This window comes from Oncorhynchus keta, chromosome 30 (genome assembly GCF_023373465.1).
Source record: "Oncorhynchus keta strain PuntledgeMale-10-30-2019 chromosome 30, Oket_V2, whole genome shotgun sequence".
In the NCBI taxonomy this organism is placed as follows: domain Eukaryota; kingdom Metazoa; phylum Chordata; class Actinopteri; order Salmoniformes; family Salmonidae; genus Oncorhynchus; species Oncorhynchus keta.
In genome coordinates this window covers 24,088,501-24,113,360 of record NC_068450.1, presented here as the reverse complement: position 1 = coordinate 24,113,360, position 24,860 = coordinate 24,088,501, and the positions used below count along the sequence as shown (strand labels likewise).

Sequence of the window (24,860 nt, the reverse complement as noted above, 5' to 3'; positions counted from 1 at the left end):
TCCCATAGTCTGTTCTGGACTAGGGGACTGTGAAGAGCTCTATGGTGGCATGTCGTGTGGGGTATGCATGGGTGTCCAGGCTTTGTGCTAGCAGTTTAAACAAACAGTTTGGTACATTCAACATGTCAATACTTCTCACAAATACAAGTAGCGATGAAGTCATTCTTTCCTCTACTTTGAGCCGTGTTATGTATCAGAGGGGCACAGCATCCTGACAGAGCAGTGTTCAGTAGTTGGGACCAGAACAGAGCAGAGCCCTTTGACAGTGACAGTGTTCAGTTGCTGGTCCCTCTGACAGGTGGCCATGTGTGATAGATGAGGGCTGAGAATGTGCAGAGATCAAGGAATTGAGCCACTGTGCATTGTAGAAAATAAATCAAGTTTGGGAGAAAATCCTTTTTAAAATGTATTACTCATGCTGGCAGTGCATGGTTGGAGCATGTTTGAGCATGTTTGATGGTGCTGAGGAGACAAAAAGGATAACAAAAAAATGTCATATGGAAAATAAGATCAATGTATCCATTACCTCTAGTTCCAAACACAAAAATCTGAAACATGTCTGAAATAGAGACAAATAATCACAAGCTTATCAAACGAGTCCGAACAACTAGCCTCCCTGTGCTGTCCGATAATTCATGAATGGAACGTCAGCAAGTAAGACATCAAACTCTTGCTGACATATCAAGCACAAACGCCAAATAGTAATCTATTCAGCAGCAATTACTGTGGGAGTAATGTTGCGTCAGTGGACCTCATCCACAGATAACAGAGCTATTTTTAGGATTGGTTCATATCAGCGCATGTAATAGCAGAAATTCTGTTTCATTTGATTTTGCGTGAAAGTCATTACTTTGATAGTCACATTAATCTATTCCCAAAGTATGGAGCAATTGGCTCTAATTTGCATTTTTATAGTGGTTTGATTTTCAGTTTGCGTGTATTAAACACTTGGAATGGTTGGGACTGCGCAGCACAGCTCTCTGCTTATCATCTTCATATCTTGGCGTACTGACATGATCATGCATTATAATCATCTTGCATGGATTACTTCCTAAATTGAAAAGTGCCTAAGGACAGCTGGGAATAAGGGTAGCAGGGAATAAGGGTAGCAGGGAATAAGGGTAGCAGGGAATAAGGGTAGCAGGGAATAAGGGTAGCAGGGAATAAGGGTAGCGGGGAATAAGGGTAGCAATAAGGGTAAATAAGGGTAGCAGGGAATAAGGGTAATAAGGGTAGCGGGGGTAATAAGGGTAGCTGGGAATAAGGGTAGCAGGAATAAGGGTAGCAGGGAATAAGGGTAGCAGGGAATAAGGGTAGCAGGGAATAAGGGTAGCAGGGAATAAGGGTAGCAGGGAATAAGGGTAGCAGGGAATAAGGGTAGCAGGGAATAAGGGTAGCAGGGAATAAGGGTAGCAGGGAATAAGGGTAGCAGGGAATAAGGGTAGCAGGGAATAAGGGTAGCAGGGAATAAGGGTAGCAGGGAATAAGGGTAGCAGGGAATAAGGGTAGCAGGGAATAAGGGTAGCGGGGAATAAGGGTAGCAGGGAATAAGGGTAGCTGGGAATAAGGGTAGCTGGGAATAAGGGTAAGGGTAGGGGAATAAGGGTAGCAGGGAATAAGGGTAGCGGGAATAAGGGTAGCGGGAATAAGGGTAGCAGGGGAATAAGGGTAGCGGGGAATAAGGGTAAATAAGGGTAGCTGGGAATAAGGGTAGCGGGAATAAGGGTAGCGGGAATAAGGGTAGCTATAATAAGGACAGCTGGGAATAAGGGTAGCAGGGAATAAGGGTAGCAGGGAATAAGGGTAGGGAATAGGGAATAATAAGGACAGCTGGGAATAAGGGTAGCAGGGAATAAGGGTAGCAGGGAATAAGGGTAGCAGGGAATAAGGGTAGCAGGGAATAAGGGGGGGAATAAGGGTAGCAGGGAATAAGGGTAGCAGGGAATAAGGGTAGCAGGGAATAAGGGTAGCAGGGAATAAGGGTAGCGGGGAATAAGGGTAGCTATAATAAGGACAGCTGGGAATAAGGGTAGCGGGGAATAAGGGTAACAGGGAATAAGGGTAGCTGGGAATAAGGGTAGCAGGGAATAAGGGTAGCTATAATAAGGACAGCTGGGAATAAGGGTAGCAGGGAATAAGGGTAGCTATAATAAGGACAGCTGGGAATAAGGGAAGCAGGGAATAAGGGTAGCTATAATAAGGACAGCTGGGAATAAGGGTAGCAGGGAATAAGGGTAGCAGAGAATAAGGGTAGCTGTAATAAGGATAGCTGGGAATAAGGGTAGCAGGGACTAAGGGTAGCAGGGACTAAGGGTAGCAGGGAATAAGGGTAGCAGGGAATAAGGGTAGGAGGGAACAGGAACGTTATAGTGTGAACAGTATTTGCTTCAATTCCAACATAGTAGAGCGGCAGCAATGGAGACAAGCATGAATGGCACAAATAACTCATATCAAGTGAATCAACATGGCAGGAAAAGGACACCCATGTTCCATGGTTGGGACAGTGATCAGAGAGGATGGCTGAGGCCCCAATGCTGGAGGCCCTTCTAACAGCTGCACAGAAAGTGACATCACACAGACGAGTGGAGCATATCCGGTTTGAGTCCGGACAGCGTCTGTTGCCGGCACTTTGGTGTGTGGATAGGCTGCTCATTTTGTAAGTCTGTCCAAGGATGGCACTGACCTATGAGATTAGCAACAAAGGCTTATATAAGGGTATTACAACAGCACCCTTGCGTTGGCATTGCCAGCACTGAAGACTGCACAGTGCTGCTAAATACAGTTTGCTCAAGTTCCCTGCTTGCTAAATCCTCTGTCACAGGAAGGCATGGCCACATTAAAACTGAAAGCAGGAGTTTGTAAATCTCATTCATATTATCCCCACGGCATATAAGGGCAGAGTAAACCACACATTATTTTTCTCTCGACCCACTCCACTAATACTGCGCTAAAGGCATTAGCGACAGAATAAAAAATGCGCACACATTAGTGAAGGAAACAAAATTGATTAAAAGGAAGACAACCTTCCCCACTGACCGCCCAGAAATCCAATAGCAGCAAATTAGTAGGTCTTTGTGAACTAGTGCTAATTCATTAAGAGGAAGTGTGGCATCTGTAAAGGCTGGCCTGAGATACTGAGCTTTCCTCAGTGAGAAGAAGGGGCCGTAGGAGAAGAGATGGGTTCCGCAGCTTCATTCTGTCCTTTCCTCCTTCCACTGGGGTTCCACCAGTAGCCAGTGGCATAAAAAAGTTTGGCTGAATGGTTCAATACAGTCCCATGACAACACAGCCTGCTTGTATCCTGGCTGAATGGTTCAATACAGTCCCATGACAACACAGCCTGCTTGTATCCTGGCTGAATGGTTCAATACAGTCCCATGACAACACAGCCTGCTTGTATCCTGGCTGAATGGTTCAATACAGTCCCATGACAACACAGCCTGCTTGTATCCTGGCAGAATGGTTCAATACAGTCCCATGACAACACAGCCTGCTTGTATCCTGGCTGAATGGTTCAATACAGTCCCATGACAACACAGCCTGCTTGTATCCTGGCTGAATGGTTCAATACAGTCCCATGACAACACAGCCTGCTTGTATCCTGGCTGAATGGTTCAATACAGTCCCATGACAACACAGCCTGCTTGTCCTGGCTGAATGAATGGTTCAATACAGTCCCATGACAACACAGCCTGCTTGTATCCTGGCAGAATGGTTCAATACAGTCCCATGACAACACAGCCTGCTTGTATCCTGGCTGAATGGTTCAATACAGTCCCATGACAACACAGCCTGCTTGTATCCTGGCTGAATGGTTCAATACAGTCCCATGACAACACAGCCTGCTTGTATCCTGGCTGAATGGTTCAATACAGTCCCATGACAACACAGCCTGCTTGTATCCTGGCTGAATGGTACAATACAGTCCCATGACAACACAGCCTGCTTGTATCCTGGCTGAATGGTACAATACAGTCCCATGACAACACAGCCTGCTTGTATCCTGGCTGAATGGTACAATACAGTCCCATGACAACACAGCCTGCTTGTATCCAGGCTGAATGGTTCAATACAGTCCCATGACAACACAGCCTGCTTGTATCCTGGCTGAATGGTTCAATACAGTCCCATGACAACACAGCCTGCTTGTATCCAGGCTGAATGGTTCAATACAGTCCCATGACAACACAGCCTGCTTGTATCCTGGCTGAATGGTTCAATACAGTCCCATGACAACACATCCTGCTTGTATCCTGGCTGAATGGTTCGGTAAAGTCCGATGACAACACAGCCTGCTAGTGTCCCGGTTGAATGGTTCGGCACAGTTCGATGACAAAACAGCCTGCTATTGATGCTGTAAAGTAAAGTGAAACAAGGGGAAGGAAACAAAACCATTGGCAATTTTCCACCATTTCACTCACACATTGATTCAACTGCACATTCGCCTACTCACGTTGTGAGCTTTTGAAGCCAAATCATGTTTACCAAATTCCATTTTTAGACCTCAAAGTTTTGAGGTTAGAAATGTGGTGGTGAAAAAAATTAGATACTGAACCAAAAAGACATTAGGAAATCGCTCAGAGCCATCTTCCTGATACCAAAAACAACCCAAGTATTAATAAATGCATGCTATACTACGTTACTGAAACCTAACTGTCAGTAAAATAGGACAGTTGGATTATATCACAGTCTGTTTGTGCTGAACAGTCAAACAAGATCCAGAATAGTGTCAATCACTAGGGAAACTGCAGTCAGAATCCAATTTACCCTCGTGAACTGTGCTCAATGTGAAGCATCATAACACACTCACTGCAATGCCCTTTTTGAGGACAATCCCTTTGGACCGATTCTGCATTGAACTTGGGGGTAAAATCCCCATGAATAACACCACATTTACCTCTGGTAATACTGAGGGAGCACAAACCGTAACAAACCAACAACACTAATGCCAAACGGCGGCCATGCTTTTGACAGAGTGAAATATCAAAGGGAAAAGTCAATGCAACCTTTGGGGCTTTGGCATTCGTCATCTTATAAAGGGTTGTCTTGTTTATGTAAACTGAACGTCAGATACAAGTACCACCATTCTGATTTCACATACCCTGCTATTAATCAATCAAATAACATTTAACATGGAATGAGTCAGTTAAATGGATAACATGTCTGAATTCATTGCGTACATTATTGAAATAAAATGTCATAGAACATACCGTAATAGACGATTAGCATTTTAATAGGCATTAAGGTAAACCTCAGTGTTAAACCAGTGGCAGTTTCCTCCCTTAAATAAAAGTAAATCATCTTAAATGTCTGTGATATTGTCTGTGTACCTCAGGGGTACAATGACACTTCTGGCGAAACAACTTTTTATGTTTTCCACCAAATCACATCAAATCAAATCACATTTTATTGGTTACGTACACATGGTTAGCAGATGTTATTGCGTGTGTAGCGAAATGGTTGTGCTTCTAGTTCCGACAGCACAGAAATATCTAACAACTAATATCTAACAATTCCACAACAACTACCTAATACATACAAATCTAAGTATGGAATGGAATAAGAATATATAGCTATATGGGTGAGCAATGTCAGAGCAGCATAGGCTAAGATGCAATAGATAGTATAGAATGCACTGTATACATACTAGATGAGTAATGCAAGATAAGTAAACATTATTAAAGTGGCATTATTAAAGTGACTAGTGTTCCATTTTTTTAAGTGGCCAATGATTTAAAGTCTGTATGTAGGCAGCAGCCTCTCTGTGCTAGTGATGGTTCTAGGTTTCCTAAGGACTAGAAGTGAGGCAGTCCTCTCAGTGTTTCACATAAATAACAAGAATCCATCCACCCACCTGCAGCAGTTGAAATCTCTCCCAGTACTGTCCTGTTTCAGTTAGTGTATTCTGACAATTCCTCAAGCATTCAGATAGCAGAAGAAAAGAGTGTGAGGTGAAGAGGGGCTTGCTCAGGGAAGCCTTTGTATAGTCCCAAGAAACAGGAATGCTTGCATACATTTAACAATATAATAACGATGTCATAACATGCCCCCGTTTATCTGTTTGTCCTGTACACTGGGAACAGAATCTTGAACGAAGATGCAAGGTGTCTGGTTCAATTGTAAGAGAATGGAGTGATATTTTACAGATGCCAATTAGTTCAGGAATAAGCTGCCTCATGCTGCATTTATCACAGAGATATCAAAAGGACTGCAAAATAAGTGGTTTTGTAGGTGGCACACATCAGGAAAAACTGAATACTGGACGTGACGCCCAGCAGGAAGAAAGCAGTTAAGGGGAAATTGATGTAACTATTCAGCACAGCTCATTTGTTGTTTTGTTCTTTCCCTTCACTTGTCCTGATCTGCAGGCTAAATCAATGGGAAGCAAGAGCACTTGAAGGAAAATGTCCTGAAATAAACATAAATGTTCCTGTCACTCACCGGTGAACTCTCACAATGAACGAGTGTTAATGCTCCCACAGCCATGCATATCAGTTTATGTGATAATAATTATAGATGAAAGTACTTTTCATGAAATGCTTTTCAAATCACATCAAATGTTATTGTTCGCATATACATATGAAGCAGATGTTATTGCAGGTGTAGCGAAATGATTGTGTACCTAGCCCCAACAGTGCAGTAGTATCTAACAATTCACAACATTACACACGATTCAAAATGTAAATGAATGGAATTAAGAAATGTAGAAATATTATGACGAGCAATGTAAAGAACATAGTAGGTAAGGGCCCTATTGTCCACACAGTAAATAAGTGGTCCCCCTGGTATTGAGCGTTGTTCAGTTAAAAGAGATTGACTCCTTCATTCTTTCAGGCAAGTGCCTATATCACTGAGAAGACGAGGCGGTGCACTCAGAAGAGGTGGTCTGACAGGCTCAGGTTTCTCTACAGCACATATATTACCATGAGCCATGTCATTTTAATTCTGTCAATAAAACAGGTCTTGTGTACTGTGACGCCGCTTACAACGCTGTAAAAGTTTGATGCCACACTTGCTTAAATGTAACATTTGAGTTTAGTAAATCGAAGGCAGTGACAGACCTCGCTAGTGAACATGAATCCAGGACCTCAACCTTTATTTATTCATCATTGTACTGTAACATTTCAAGGCCATGTAGAGCTGTGCTTTCACATACAGTATACAGTACATACACACAAACACATTTCACCCAAATCACCCTTGCCTCTGTGGGTGGAGAGTGACATCAATATGGATTTTCCCAAAAATTGAACAAACCTAATAGCTGATTATGAGAATAAAACTTAAATGGTATGTTTTGAGACTAGCGCACAGTACATTATGATATATGATTGATGGCAGCATTCGCTCAAAACTGAAAGCACAAACCACTGCTTTTAATCATGGCAAGGCGATCGGAAACATGACCGAATATAAAGAGTATAGCTATTCCCTCCGCAAGGCAATCAAACAACCTAATCGTCAGTATAGAGACAAAGTAGAGTCGCAATTCAACGGCTCAGACACGAGAGGTATGTGGCAGGGTCTACAGTCAATAACGGATTACAAAAACAAAAACCAGCCCCATTGCAGACACCGATGTCTTCCACCCAGACAAATTAAACAACTTATTTGCTCTCTTTGAGGACAATACAGTGCCACTGACATGGCCCGCTACAAAGCCTGCGGGCTCCCCTTCGCCGCAGCCAACATGAGTAAAACATTTAAACGTGTTAACCCTTCGCAAGGCTGCCGGCCCAGACGACATCCCTAGCCGTGTCCTCAGGGCATGTGCAGACCAGCTGGCTGGTGTGTTTATGGACATATTCAATCTATCCCTATAACAGTCTGCTGTTCCCACATGCTTCAAGAGGGCCACCATTGTTCTCACTTCCGTCATTATGAAGTGCTTCAAGGATCATCTCACCTTCACCCTACCTGACAACCTAGACCAACTCCAATTTGCTTACCGCCCCAATAGGTCCACAGAAGATGCAATCGCAATCACAATGCACATTGCTCTAACCCATCTGGACAAGAGGAATACCTATGTAAGAATGCTGTTAATCGATTACAGTTCAGCATTTAACCCCATAGTACCCTCCAAACTTGTCATTAAGCTCGAGACCCTGGGTCTTGACCCCGCCCTGTGCAACTGGGTCCTGGACTTTCTGACAGGCTGCCCCCAGGTGGTAAGGGTAGGAAACAACATCTCCACCCCGCTGATCCTCAACACTGGGGCCCCGCAAGGGTGCGTTCTCAGCCCTCTCCTGTACCCCCTGTTCACCCATGACTGCATGGCCATGCACACCTCCAACTCAATCATCAAGTTTGCAGACGACACTACAGTGGTAGGCTTGATTACCAACAACGACGAGACAGTCTACAGGGAGGAGGTGAGGGCCCTCGGAGTGTGGTGTCAGGAAAATCACCTCACACTCAACGTCAACAAAATAAAGGAGATGATCGTGGACTTCAGGAAACAGCAGAGGGAGCACCCCCCTATCCACATCGACAGGACAGTAGTGGAGAAGGTGGAAAGTTTTAAGTTCCTTGGTGTACACATCACGGACAAACTGAATTGGTCCACCCACACAGACAGCGTGGTGAAGAAGGCGCAGCAGCGCCTCTTCAACCTCAGGAGGCTGAAGAAATTTGGCCTGTCACCAAAAACACTCACAAACTTTTACAGATGCACAATCGAGAGCATCCTGTCAGGCTGTATCACCGCCTTGTACTGCAACTGCTCCGCCCACAACCGTAAGGCTTTCCAGAGGGTAGTGAGGGCTGCACAACGCATCGCCGGGGGCAAACTACCTGCCCTCCAGGACACCTACACCACCCGATGTCACAGGAAGGCCAAAACGATCATCAAGGACAACAACCACCCAGGCCACTGCTATCCTCCAGAAGGTGAGGTCAGTACAAGTGCATCAAAGCAGGGGCCGAGAGACTGAAGGCCATCACAAGGCCATAAGACTGTTAAACAGCCACCACTAACATTGAGTGGCTGCTGCCAACATACTGACTCAAATCTATAGCCACTTTAATAATACAAAAATTGGATTTAATAAATGTATCACAATGCCACTTTATATAATGTTTACATACCCTACATTACTCATCTCATATGTATATACTGTACTCTATACCATCCTCTGCATCTTGCCTATGCCGTTCAGTCATCGCTCATCTATATATTTATATGTACATATTCTTATTCATTCCTTTACACTTGTGTATATATGGTAGTTGTTGTGAAATTGTTAGATGACTTGTTAGATATTACTGCACTGTCGGAACTAGAAGTACAAGCATTTCGCTACACTCGCATTAACATCTGCTAACCATGTGTATATGACCAATAACATTTGATTGGATTGGATTTGAAATGTTGTACTGTGTCATAGGAATGATGGCTACATCATGCTGTCATTAACTTGACTGAACATTGTTCATTACATTCTGTGTAAATGTATGTATAGCAGATAGTTGATAGTCGTTTCTCTATATTCATTTAAAACATGACTGTAATGAGTCATGATGACAAGACATTAAGTCAGTTTCTTGATACAGGAGGTTCCCAGTGGAATGTGATGTTAACTAACCAGAGTAATGTTGTCACGGTCTATAAAAGTTCTCAGTGCCTCCATGCCTCTCGCACAATTATATAACAATGTTATGACAGATATTGAAATGTTATGTCTGTTGACATGAGATGTCTTGAAAGGCAGAGCAGTCGCTGTCTACAGTAGCAGAACACAGTGGGTCTGTTTGTGTCTGTACACCCTCTGTCTACAGTAGCAGAACACAGTGGGTCTGTTTGTGTCTGTACACCCTCTGTCTACAGTAGCAGAACACAGTGGGTCTGTTTGTGTCTGTACACCCTCTGTCTACAGTAGCAGAACACAGTGGGTCTGTTTGTGTCTGTACACCCTCTGTCTACAGTAGCAGAACACAGTGGGTCTGTTTGTGTCTGTACACCCTCTGTCTACAGTAGCAGAACACAGTGGGTCTGTTTGTGTCTGTACACCCTCTGTCTACAGTAGCAGAACACAGTGGGTCTGTTTGTCTGCACACCCTCTGTCTACAGTAGCAGAACACAGTGGGTCTGTTTGTGTCTGTACACCCTCTGTCTACAGTAGCAGAACACAGTGGGTCTGGTTGTGTCTGTACACCCTCTGTCTACAGTAGCAGAACACAGTGGGTCTGTTTGTCTGCACACCCTCTGTCTACAGTAGCAGAACACAGTGGGTCTGTTTGTGTCTGTACACCCTCTGTCTACAGTAGCAGAACACAGTGGGTCTGTTTGTGTCTGTACACCCTCTGTCTACAGTAGCAGAACACAGTGGGTCTGTTTGTGTCTGTACACCCTCTGTCTACAGTAGCAGAACACAGTGGGTCTGTTTGTGTCTGTACACCCTCTGTCTACAGTAGCAGAACACAGTGGGTCTGTTTGTGTCTGTACACCCTCTGTCTACAGTAGCAGAACACAGTGGGTCTGTTTGTGTCTGTACACCCTCTGTCTACAGTAGCAGAACACAGTGGGTCTGTTTGTGTCTGCACAGCCAATTAGCAAGTGCAACAGAGGATGCCAGTGCCGCTACAGGCATTGAGACACATATGGCACTAGTGGAACCAACAAGTTCAAATAAACTCCGCACCATTGTGTGTATATCAGGAAAAGGCTTCATATTTCCACCCTCACTCTACTAAATATACATGACAGAACACATACAGTGGACTACAGATTATTTAAACAGCGGTGTCCTTAGCCCTGTCAAGATTATTATTGTGCTCCTTACTCCCATAGCACTGAAACTCACTAAAGGGAATAATATTTTCCATTCTGGGAAGTGGATTGTTTATTGTTCCAGCAGAACAAAAGTCAAGCAATGGGCCTTATGTGGCCATGTAAATGTTTTGTTTTGATGTTCACTCTGTTATGGGGTAAGATGCAGTCTGTTAATCGTTTTGTGCCACTGATTTATTCATGAATCCACAAAACGTAATTAAATAAATATATACTAGCTTCAGCACTCACAGATGCTGTGAACATGTAGGCCCAGTGGGGATTTTGCTGGAAAATGCAAGACCACACCTGTATCTTAAGAATTGAACCAATGCAAATATTCATTGAAACATCTCCTGAAATGTTTGTGCAGGGGATGAAAGAGCAATGACTCTGGTGGCTGAATCATCTAGAATCATTCACAGATGTACATACACATACTGATTATGTTGTCTCAAACCTTATCATTATCTAACATAAATATCTACATTGGATTACTTTGGTGCCGTCATAATGAACTAGAAACAATTAAGTGGGTTTGTTTAAACACCATAACACCCTTTCAAACAAACACCATGGTACAATATTTTGAAAATATTTATTTTACTTCATCTAATATGTTACATAGCTATTCATTGACAGTCTCCTGAGATTGTTTGAGGAACAGTGTTGATTCCCAGCATGCTCAGTGTGCCAGGTTGAGCAGTCAGAGAGGTTGAACATGTTGTGAGAAGGGGAGAAAGGAATATCACATGTAAATACAAATTCAAAATAATATTGGGAGAGATGTTGAGATGAAATTAGTGTAGAAAAGCTTATTTGAGGATCCCTCTGGGGAATGTGTGTGGGTGTGCCTCTGTAAATCACACAGATTACAGTCATGGCATTTCAATATAAGTTTAGTGTTCCATTTCCAGGATCACGTGTTGTTCGGTTGTGACTCTCACCCATATATTTTCGGTTTTTGTGAGACGCTGTTAACATGGATGCAGCGAATACAATGTTTTTCACCCTCCTCTCGGTCAAAATGAGCCCTTCGACAAAAGAAAAGGAGAAAAACCCATGTCATTTCTGGCTCATGCACAGCAGATCACAATAGAACCGTACTCTAATCAAAGGCTGTCATGGCAGAATATTCATGTATCCTATCAGTTTGTGAAGCAGGTTAAAGCTTAGACTTCCATCTATCACCACCACTGCTGAAGAACAGACAACACGCAGCTTAATCGCAAATCAATCTAAATTCACCTTATTGGATTATTTGATATAGTACGAGACAAAACATGACCGATTATTACACTCAATTGTTCACGGCTTATTATACCAAGCTTCATGGAATGAAATTAAATGCCACCAACATTGAAAAGCACTTTAAATCATGGAGCTGTCAAGTCCAAATGTTGCCTACTACCCTATCAGTATTCACTATCCACAGTGTTTCTGACACTGACGTCAGACTGTTTAACTCCAAGCTTATCTGTATTCAACTGTTTTCCATTTCTAGCAGACATGCAGTTTGAAGGCATGACCTGAGACTTAGACAGACTCTTGCAAAGTAACAAAGAGAGGCTAAGCTAAAAAGAGACACCACTTATCCAGACGCCAATGCTTGCAACGTCCAAGAAGATGAAAAGGTGTGAGATGCCTGAGCCTTAGCAACAGGCCGGAATACCAGGGCGGAATAACAGGCCGGAAATTACACCGACAGCAAAATATGGTCTGATTCAGTAGCCTCCGAAGCAGTGCCAACAAAATGTAAAGGCCCAATGAGCATTGTGCTGAACCTGCGCCACCTTGAGAGTGACTTGTCAACAATCCGTTGTCTCTTCCTGGTATACTGTGCATCAGTTTCTTGATTTCTTTATTTAATAAGAAATATACAGTATATACAGTTGAAGTCGGCAGTTTAAATACACCTTTGCCAATTACATTTAAACTCAGTTTTTCACATTTCCTCACATTTAATCCTAGTTTAAATTCCCTGTTTTAGGTCAGTTAGGATCACCACTTTATTTTAAGAATGTGACATTTAAGAATAATAGTAGAGAGAATGATTTATTTCAGCTTCTATTTATTTCATCACATTCCCAGAGGGTCAAAGTTTACATACACTCAATTAGTATTTGGTAGCATTGCCTTTAAATTGTTTGGGTCAAACGTTTCGGTTAGCCTTCCACAAGTTTCCCACAATAAGTTAGGTGCATTTTGGCCCATTCCTCCTGACAGAGCTGGTGTAACTGAGTCAGGTTTGTAGGCCTCCTTGCTCACACACGCTTTTTCAATTCAGCCCACACATTTTCTATGGGATTGAGGTTAGGGCTTTGTGATGGCCACTCCAATACCTTGACTTTGTTTTCCTTAAGCCATTTTGCCACAACTTTGGAAGTATGTTTGGGGTCATTGTCCATTTTGAAGACCAATTTGCGAACAAGCTTTAACTTCATGACAGATGTCCTGAGATGTTGCTTCAATATATCCACATAATTGTCATTCCTCATGATGTCATCTATTTTGTGAAGTGCACCTGTTCCTCCTGCAGCAAAGCATCCCTACAACATGATGCTGCCACCTCTGTGTTTCACGGTTGGGATGGTGTTCTTCAGGTTACAAGCCTCCCCCTTTTTCCTTGAAACAGTTCTATTTTTGTTTCATCAGACCAGAGGACATTTCTCCAAAAAGTATGATCTTTGTCCCCATGTGCAGTTGCAAACCGTAGTCTGGCTTTTTTATGACGGTTTTGGAGAAGTGGCTTCTTCCTTGCTGAGCGGCCTTTTAGGTTATGTCGATATTGGACTAGTTTTACTGTGGATATATATGTTTTTGTACCTCTTTCCTCCAGCATCTTCACAAGGTCGTTTGCTGTTGTTCTGGGATTGATTTGCACTTTTCGCACCGAAGTACCTTAATCTCTAGGAGACAGAATGCGTCTCCTTCCAGCGCGGTATGATGGCTGCGTGGTTCCATGGTGTTTATTCTTGCGTACTATTCTTTGTACAGATAAACGTGGTACCTTCAGGCATTTGGGAATTGCTCCCAAGGATGAACCAGACTTGTGGAGGGCTACGATTTATTTTCTGAGGTCTTGGCTGATTTCTTTTGATTTTCGCATAATGTCGAGCAAAGGGGCACTGACTTTGAAGGTAGGCCTTGAAATACATCCACAGGTAAACCTCCAATTGACTCAAATGATGCCAATTAGAAGCTTCTAAAGCCATGGCATCATTTTTAGGAAATTGATACAGTGAATGGAATTGTGATACAGTGAATTATAAGTGAAATAATCTGCCTATAAACAATTGTTGGAAAAATTACTTGTGTCATGCAGTTTTTTAACAAGAAATTTGTGGAGTGGTTGAAAATGATTTTTAAGTGTAGGTAAACTTCCGACTTCAACTTTATAATTTTTATAATTTTTCATAACTTTCAACTTTAGAATTTGTATTATTTGTGTACTTGATAGGCATTTAATTGCATTGCTAGGAAATAGTAACATAAGCATTTAGCTGTACCTGCTATAACATCTGCTAAATTGTGTATGCGGTCAATACACTTTGATTTTATTTATAATGATATTAAGATGCAATTGGGATCAGTGTAAGGCCACATCCAAAGGTGAGATTCATGATACCCTGGGTCTCGGTGGAACCTACTTACCTCGATTCCTAACATTGCTTCTCATCTCTGCAAGTGTAACTGTTACGCTGCTCCCACATCTGTCATCCACGTCATTCTGAAACATGACAATGCTTAATTAAAATGGTCCTTGTCTTTGACTCACGACATGTGATGACCTATGAAACGTTTGGATTCTGTCTTGCATTACAATTTCATTGTGTGGAAAGAATTACACCACGCAGTCGTTACCCAGGGGCGTGATCACGCATACTGGATAGCAATGTGATTTGCTGATTTGCAGAGGCTTTAATAGTTCAAATGCTTAGATTTGTTAGGGGTGGATAATGGTAACAGTTAAATGGTATCATAGAATGACTTGTGTAAACTAGACAGCTATCAAAAACGTAATATGCTTTGTAATAAAACAAGGGTACTATGAATGCATTTAATTATTAACAATTGCAAAATAAATGTTTGCAAACCACCAAAACCTGATAGGATGGGATCGGATGTATGTCCACGGGACGGTTGAGCTAACATAGGCTAATGCGATTAGCATGAGGTTGTAATTAACAAGAACATTTCCCAGGACATAGACATGTCTGATATTGGCAGAAAACTTAAATTATTGTTAATCTAACTGCACTGTCCAATGTACAGTAGCTATTACAGTGAAATAATACCATGTTATTGTTTGAGGAGAGTGCACAGTTTTGAACATGAAAAGTTATTAATAAACAAATGAGTCACATTTGGGCAGTCTTGATACAACATTTTTAACAGAAATACAATGGTTCATTGGATCGGTCTGAAACTTTGCACATAGACGGCTGCCATCTAGTGGCCAAAATCAAATACATTATGGCCTTTCTCTTGCATTTCAAAGATGATGGTACAAAAAACATCAGAAGAATGGTTGTTTTTTTCTTTGTATTACCAGATCTATTGTGTTATATTATCCTACATTCCTATCTCATTTACACAAACTTCAAAGTATTTCCTTTCAAATGGTAACAATAATATACATACCTTGCTTCAGGCAGTTTGATTTGGGTATGTCATTTTAGGCACAAAAAAAAAAAAAAAAAAAAAAAAAAGGGTGTGGATCCTTAAGAGGTTGAAAAAACTAGACATTGCATAGTATTGGATGGAGCACCCTCTAAATGTATGCAACACCCTCTCTGAATGTATGCAACACCATCTCTAAATGTATGCAACACCATCTCTAAATGTATGCAACACCCTCTAAATGTATGCAACACCCTCTCTGAATGTATGCAACACCCTCTAAATGTGTGAAACACCCTCTCTGAACGTAAACAGCACCTTCAAATGTGTGACACACCCTCTCTAAATGTATGCAACACCCCTTCCAAATGTATGCAACACACTCTCTGAACGTATGCAACACCCTCTAAATGTATGCAACACCCTCTAAATGTATGCAACAACCTCTAAATGTATGCAACAACCTCTAAATGTATGCAACACCCTCTAAATGTATGCAACACCCTCTTAATGTATGCAACACCCTCTAAATGTATGCAACACCCTCTAAATGTATGCAACACCCTCTTAATGTAGGCAACACTCTCTAAATGTATGCAACACCCTCTAAATGTATGCAACACCCTCTTAATGTATGCAACACCCTCTAAATGTATGCAACACCCTCTAAATGTATGCAACACCCTCTTAATGTAGGCAACACTCTCTAAATGTATGCAACACCCTCTAAATGTATGCAACAACCTCTAAATGTATGCAACACCCTCTAAATGTATGCAACACCCTCTTAATGTATGCAACACCCTCTAAATGTATGCAACACCCTCTAAATGTATGCAACACCCTCTTAATGTAGGCAACACTCTCTAAATGTATGCAACACCCTCTAAATGTATGCAACACCCTCTTAATGTATGCAACACCCTCTTAATGTATGCAACACCCTCTAAATGTATGCAACACCCTCCCTGAACGTGTGCAACACCCTCTCTGAACGTATGCAACACCCTCTAAATGTATGCAACACCCTACAAATGGATGCAACACCCTCTAAATGGATGCAACACCCTCTAAATGTATGCAACAGCCTGTAAATATATGCAAAACCCTACAAATGTATGCAACACCCTCTAAATCTATGCAAGCCCCTCCAAATGTATGCAACACCCTCTAAATGTATGCAACACCCTCTAAATGTATGCAACACCCTACAAATGTATGTAACACCCTCCAAATGTATGCAACACCCTCTAAATATATGCAACATCCTCTAAATGTATGCAACACCCTCTCTGAATGTATGCAACACCCTCTCTAATTGTATGCAACACTCCCACCAAATGTATGCAACACCCTCTCTGAATGTATGCAACACCCTCTAAATGTTTGCCACACCCTCTAAATGTATGCAACACCCCCTCTAAATGTATGCAACAACCTCTAAATGTATGCAACAACCTCTTAATGTATGCAACACCCTCTAAATGTATGCAACACCCTCTTAATGTATGCAACACCCTCTAAATGTATGCAACACCCTCTAAATGTATGCAACACCCTCTTAATGTAGGCAACACTCTCTAAATGTATGCAACACCCTCTAAATGTGTGCAACACCCTCTTAATGTATGCAACACCCTCTTAATGTATGCAACACCCTCTAAATGTATGCAACACCCTCTAAATGTATGCAACACCCTCTCTGAACGTATGCAACACCCTCTAAATGTATGCAACACCCTCTAAATGTATGCAACACCCTCTAAATGTATGCAACACCCTCTAAATGTATGCAACACCCTACAAATGGATGCAACACCCTCTAAATGGATGCAACACCCTCTAAATGTATGCAACAGCCTGTAAATATATGCAAAACCCTACAAATGTATGCAACACCCTCTAAATCTATGCAAGCCATTCCAAATGTATGCAACACCCTCTAAATGTATGCAACACCCTCTCTGAATGTATGCAACACCCTCTCTAATTGTATGCAACACTCCCACCAAATGTATGCAACACCCTCTCTGAATGTATGCAACACCCTCTAAATGTTTGCCACACCTTCTAAATGTATGCAACACCCCCTCTAAATGTATGCAACAACCTCTAAATGTATGCAACAACCTCTTAATGTATGCAACACCCTCTAAATGTATGCAACACCCTCTTAATGTATGCAACACCCTCTAAATGTATGCAACACCCTCTAAATGTATGCAACACCCTCTTAATGTAGGCAACACTCTCTAAATGTGTGCAACACCCTCTAAATGTGTGCAACACCCTCTTAATGTATGCAACACCCTCTAAATGTATGCAACACCCTCTAAATGTATGCAACACCCTCTAAATGTATGCAACACCCTACAAATGGATGCAACACCCTCTAAATGTATGCAACACCCTCTAAATGTATGCAAAACCCTACAAATGGATGCAACACACTCTAAATGGATGCAACACCCTCTAAATGTATGCAACAGCCTGTAAATATATGCAAAACCCTACAAATGTATGCAACACCCTCTAAATCTATGCAAGCCACTCCAAATGTATGCAACACCCTCTAAATGTATGCAACACCCTCTCTGAATGTATGCAACACCCTCTCTGAATGTATGCAACACCCTCTCTAATTGTATGCAACACTCCCACCAAATGTATGCAACACCCTCTCTGAATGTATGCAACACCCTCTAAATGTTTCCCACACCCTCTAAATGTATGCAACACCCCCACCAAATGTATGCAACACCTTCTCTGAATGTATTCCACACCCTCTAAATGTATGCTACACCCTCACTACATGTATGCAACACCCTCTAAATGTATGCAACACCCTCTCTACACGTATGCAACACCATCTAATTGTATACCACACACTTTCTAAATGTATTCAACACCCTCTAAATGTATACAACACCCTTTCTAAATGTATGTAACACAATATAAATGTATGCAACTTCCTCTCTAAACATATGCAACTTCCTCTCTAAATGTATTCAACACCCTCTAAATATATGCAACACCCTCTACATTTATACAGTGTTATCAACAATTATGTTTATTATGATCTTTTTGTTTTTACAGCTGATCATAACATCTTACAAACAAATGATGTGCTCTTGTAAATGTCTTTATTTACTGCTTTATTGGCATATTAGTGCATCTGAAAGAATCCCCCCAAAATTGAGATTTCTGAGGAAAACAATCAAACTAAAAATGTATGTACGCCATCGTCATGTCCTTGGCCTTTAGTTAATTAAAACATTTTGAAACATTCACATTTCTTTAGCTTTTTTCCTCATGGCCCAAGGTCATTCACTTTAAGTCTACAGGCTCCCATAATGTGGATTTTAATCAATTATATTCAAAGTAAATTAACAATGAGATGGAGTGTTTAATATGTCTTGGCTTCAAAGGTCAGGTCTCAGAGAAAGGAATAAATGTATGCAACCCCCTATAAATGTATGCAACAACCTCTAAGTGTATGCAACACCCTCTCTGAAAGTATACAACCCCCTATAAATGTATGCAACAACCTCTAAGTGTATGAAACACCCTCTCTGAAAGTATGCAACCCCCTCTAAATGTATGCAACAACCTCTAAGTGTATGCAACACCCTCTCTGAAAGTATGCAACCCCCTCTAAATGTATGCAACAACCTCTAAGAATGTATGCTAAACCCTTTCTAAATGTATGCAAAACCCTCGAAATGTGTTTTTAAATGTATGCAACATCCTCCAAATGTACACAACTCTCTCTCTAAATATACACAAACCCTTCTCTACATGTATGCAACACCCTCTAAATATATCCAAAACTCTCTACATGTATGCAACACCCTCTAAATGTATACAACAACATCTAAATGTATGCAACTTCTTCTCTAAACATATGCAACACCCTCTAAATGTATGCAACACCATCTAAATGTATGTGACACCCTCTCTGAATGTATGCAACACCCTCTAAATATATGCAACACCCTCTAAATGTATGCAAAACCCTCTCTCAATGTATGCAACACCCTCTAAATATATGCAACACCCTCTAAATATATGCAACACCCTCTAAATGTATGCAGCACCCTCTAAATATATGCAACACCATCTAAATGTATGCAACACCCTCTCCGAATGTATGCAAACACCCTCTAAATGTATGCAACACCCTATAAATGTATGCAACACCCTCTAAATATATGCAACACCTGTCACGCCTTGGTCATTGTATTTTGTGTTTTCGTTATATATTTGGTCAGGCCAGGGTGTGACATGGGTTTATATATTGTATTTTCGTATTGGGGTTTGTAGTATTTGGGATTGCGGCTGAGTAGGGGTGTTGTATAGGCTTGGCTGCCTGAGGCGGTTCTCAATCAGAGTCAGGTGATTCTCGTTGTCTCTGATTGGGAACCGTATTTAGGTAGCCGTGGTTTCACTGTATATTTCGTGGGTGATTGTTCCTGTCTCTGTGTAGTTTCACCAGATAGGCTGTAATTAGGTTTCACGTTCCGTTTGTTGTTTTGTATTTGTATAGTTATTTCATGTGTCACTTTTTTCATTAAAGTCATGAGTAACCACCACGCTGCATTTCGGTCCAACTCTCTTTCTACAAACGAAGAACGCCGTTACAACACCCTCTAAATATATACAACACCCTCTACATATATACAACACCCTCTAAATGTATGCAACACCCTCTAAATGTATGCAACAATCTCTCGGAATGTATGCAACACCCTCTCTAAATGTATGCTAAACCCTTTCTAAATGTATGCAACACCCTCTCTAAATGTATGCTAAACCCTTTCTAAATGTATGCAACACCCTCGAAATGTGTTTTTAAATGTATGCAACATCCTCCAAATGTACACAACTCTCTCTCTAAATATACGCAACACTTTCTCTAAATGTATGCAACACCCTCAAAATATATACAAAACTCTCTACATGTATGCAACACCCTCTAAATGTATACAACAACATCTAAATGTATGCAACTTCTTCTCTAAACATATACAACACCCTCTAAATATATGCAACACCCTCTAAATGTATGCAAAACCCTCTCTAAATATATGCAACACCCTCTAAATGCATGCAGCACCCTCTAAATATATGGAACACCATCTAAATGTACGCAACACTCTCTAAATGTATTCAACACCCTCTAAATGTATGTAACACCCTCTAAATGTATGTAACACCCTCTAAATGTATGCAACACCCTCTAAAATGTATGCAACACCCTCAAAAATATATGCAACACCCTCTAAATATATGCAACACCCTCTAAATATATGCAACACCCTCTAAATATAACACCCTCTAAATATATGCAACACCCTCTAAATATATGCAACACCCTCTAAATATATGCAACACCCTCTAAATATAACACCCTCTAAATATATGCAACACCCTCTAAATATATGCAACACTCTCTAAATATATGCAACACCCTCTAAATATATGCAACACCAACACCCTCTAAATATATGTAACACCAACACCCTCTAAATGTATGCAACACCCTCTAAATGTATGCAACACCCTCTAAATGTATGCAACACACTCTACATTTATACAGTGTTACCAACATTTATGTTTATTATGATCCTTTTTGTTTTTACAGTTGATCATAACATCTTACAAACAAATGATGTGCTCTTGTAAATGTATTTATTTACTGCTTTATTGGCATATTAGAGCATCTGAAAGAGTCCAAAATGTTTTGAGCTTTCTGAAGAAAACAATCCCACAAAAGATGTATGTACACCATCATTCTGTCCTTGGCCGTTAGCTACATTAAAACATCTTGAAACGTTCATGTTTCTTTAGTTCTTTTCCTCATGGCTCAAGGTCTCTCACTCTAAGTCTACAGGCTCCCATAATGTGGATTTTAATCAATTATATTCAAAGTAAATTAACTATGAGATGGAGTGTTTTTTATGTCTTGGCTTCAAGCTCAGGTCTCAGAAAAAGGAATAAATGGAGTCCTTGACTACGCCATCTGTTTGCCTACGTCTCGACACTGAGTGTACAAAACATTAAGAACACCTTCTTAAAGAAACGTTATAATGATTAATGAATGCATCAGTAAACAACAATAGTTGTGTATTCATAATACTGTGAAGATTGAAAATAAGGATCCTGTGAGCTGGATCTTAGTGGAAGGATGGACAGAAAAAACAGATTATACATTTTGAACCGAAAATGTGTAGGAATGTTCAAGGATATTCTATAAGGATTGCATTCCATTTGTGCTGGGGTGAGTGGCAATCATAACACATGTAGATTTAACATTTCTTAAAAATGGAACTGACAACATTTTAGCACCATTAAATGTTATTCAAATCTGTTCATATACACCCCCAGGAATATATATTTTTTTACAGTTTCAGACAAGTGAGCACTTAGATATGGTCATTTTCACATTTTCATACATTCTTAGCATGTTCGGGAATTACGTACAGTACCAGTCAAAAGTTTGGACACACCTACCCATTCCAGAGCTTTACTTTATTTTTTACTATTTTCTACATTGTAGAATAATAGTGAATACATCAACGCTATGAAATAACACATAAGGAATCATGTAGTAACCAAAAAAGTGTAAAACAAATCAAAATATACTTTATATTTGAGATTCTTCAAAGTAGCCGCCCTTTGCCTTGATGACAGCTTTACACACTCTTGGCATTCTCTCAACCAGCTTCATGCTGTAGTCACCTGGAATGCATTTCATTTAACAGGTGTGCCTTGTTAAAAGTGAATGCAACACCCTAACTAAATGTATGCAACACCATAACTAAATGTATGCAACACACTCTCTGAATGTATGCAACACCCAAACTAAATGTATGCAACACTCTCTCTGAATGTATGCAACACCCTCTCTAAATGTATGCTAAACCCTTTCTAAATGTATGCAACACCCTCGAAATGTGTTTTAAAATGTATGCAACATCCTCCAAATGTACACAACTCTCTCAACTCTCTCTCTATACGCCACATTAAATATACGCAACATTAAATGTTATTCAAATCTGTTCATATACACCCCCAGGAATATTTTTTTTTGACAGTTTCAGACAGGAAATAAAACCTAATAAAAACATCTGTATCGTACAGGACTGGAGTCTATGCAGACCAGTGCACCATTGCCAATCAGAGCTACAGTAGGCCTTTATGCAAACAAGCTACAGTGGGGCAAAAAAGTATTTAGTCAGCCACCAATTGTGCAAGCTCTCCCACTTAAAAAGATGAGAGAGGCCTGTAATTTTCAACATATTCAACATACTTATTTTCCACCATAATTTGCAAATAAATTAATTAAAAATCCTACAATGTGATTTTCTGGATTTTTTTTCTAATTTTGTCTGTCATATTTGAAGTGTACCTATGATGAAAATTACAGGCCTCTCTCATCTTTTTAAGTGGGAGAACTTACACAATTGGTGGCTGACTAAATACTTTTTTGCCCCACTGTATTTGCCATACAGGCCTGCCATCATTCACTTTGAACTGGACTGTGTGTTTACAGGCAGTTGCAACACCGCAACTTTGGATCATGAGAAGGCATTTGCCAAAAGCTGAAAGAACACACCTGAATGGATTTCTGCAAATATGGAAATACCACAGGAGTCCTTTTACATTTGGGAACGTTACAGTCCTATTGATCAAACAACCATGAAAAGGTCAGGCTCCCTCCCTCTGTTATGCACATCAACAAAAACAAGAACAACAACCAATGCTAGTCAAGGCGAGATGAGCTCAAATCTAACGAGGGAACACTAGGTAAACTCTCTCAAACCTTTTCAGATAGTTGGCCACCCACATTTCACTGATAAACGATAGGGGAATAGTAGCCTCCTCATCCTTCTGCAGCTTGCCTGCCAATGCATGCTTTCCTAACCCAAGTGTTGATAACTGAATGGGAACTTGCCTGCCCGCCCATTTGATTGACAAATAGATAAGGGTGCATTCATAAATTGCCTCCAGTGTGTCAGTGTGCTCTGGGTCTTTCGTAAATTCAGAGCTTTGTCAGATTGTCTGTTTGTAAATTCAGTTTCATTCTCTGAGTGTTCAGAGCGCACACTGCACGACTGACACTGGACGCTCTGGCCGAGGAGTAGGTAACGTAGGGTTGAGAAGAGCGTTCTTCACAACGGCAGTCAAGCACCCAAGCTAACTGGCTAAAGTTAGCTTGCTTCCTAGCTACTTCATGACATCAATGAGAGAACACCTCACTCTGACCATTTTACTCACCCTAGCAGAGTTGGTTAGGCTGGTTACATGTTATCTAAAGCAATCAGAGTAGTTAGTCAGAGTGAATTTACGAACGCTAACTGGATAACTGTTTTTCAAGTTCAGCATAGCTAGCTAGAAAGCGATTCAATTTTTTTGCTAGCTAACCAAATGAGACCTGCATCTAACTGTAGCCACCGAAAAATGATATGAGGGGGAAAAGTCGATCACTCACCCACTCCTCCAATCACATGGCATGCCTCATATCAGCTAGCTAGCTAACGTTAGGCTCTATGTTTTTAGCTTGCTAAATATAGAGCTACATAAATAGATACGGTAACCTATTAGCTACATTATGACTAACTTGATCATTGCCCTTGCTAGTTTGATTGCAATAAAATTCAGAGCCTTTGAAACTGAAAGAGTGCTTCCCGAGTGAGTGGAGGCAGAAAACAATGTACCAGGGAGATGTGATTTACAACCTGATAGCAATATGTTTTGGATGACCAAGAAATGTATTGGTGAATTATATCAATCATGCATTGAACTGCATCCATCTATTCTGCCAACAATGTCTTAGTGAACATCATTGAATTTGAAGTCAAATAGAACCTATTTTTAAAAAGTATTGTAGCATAAACTGGGAGTTTGATATTTTTGATTGATATTATGATTGTCTGTTTGTTTCATATCTGCAAAGTAGTTGAAACACTGTCAGTTCCACTTTAATGAAGAACAATTTTCTCATCCATATCTTTAGGATGTACGTGATGATATCAATTTGAATTGCACGACTGATTCAATGAAGCATTGGATTTGATCTACCTTGCCTGAAACACAACACATGAAGGGAGCCCAATGGAGAAAAATGAAACCAGAAGGGAAGGTGCATTTGACAATTTGTCCCACAACACAGATGGTGAAAATGTTCATAGGATATTCTTCATTCACCTCCTTAGAAAGCTTCACACACTATTACCTTTTCACTCCCACATGGAAAGGAATCGTAAGTGATATTGACGTTTTAGAGAAAGTAAATGGTTAATGGTTGTTAATAAAGTATTATTTTAGCATGAGAGAAGAGGGGATATCATTTGTATGAGGTCATATTGTTTAGGATAGGATAAGTTGAAATGTAATGTCCCAAGCGGAAAATTGTCTTAGACACACGGTTCTGTTGCATACAAATAAACACTGTATATTACAC

At 40.8% G+C, this 24,860-nt stretch overlaps 1 long non-coding RNA gene across 1 annotated transcript; it reads right to left on the bottom strand.

Annotated features, from left to right (window-relative positions):
• Window positions 1-11,420: 11,420 nt before the first annotated feature.
• Window positions 11,421-23,830, bottom strand: LOC118371454 (uncharacterized). The gene is made up of 3 exons (XR_004823006.2): window positions 23,675-23,830; window positions 14,426-14,501; window positions 11,421-11,805 (listed from the first exon to the last, which is right to left on the bottom strand). It is a non-coding gene; the product is annotated as an uncharacterized LOC118371454 (long non-coding RNA).
• Between the last annotated feature and the right edge of the window lie 1,030 nt (window positions 23,831-24,860).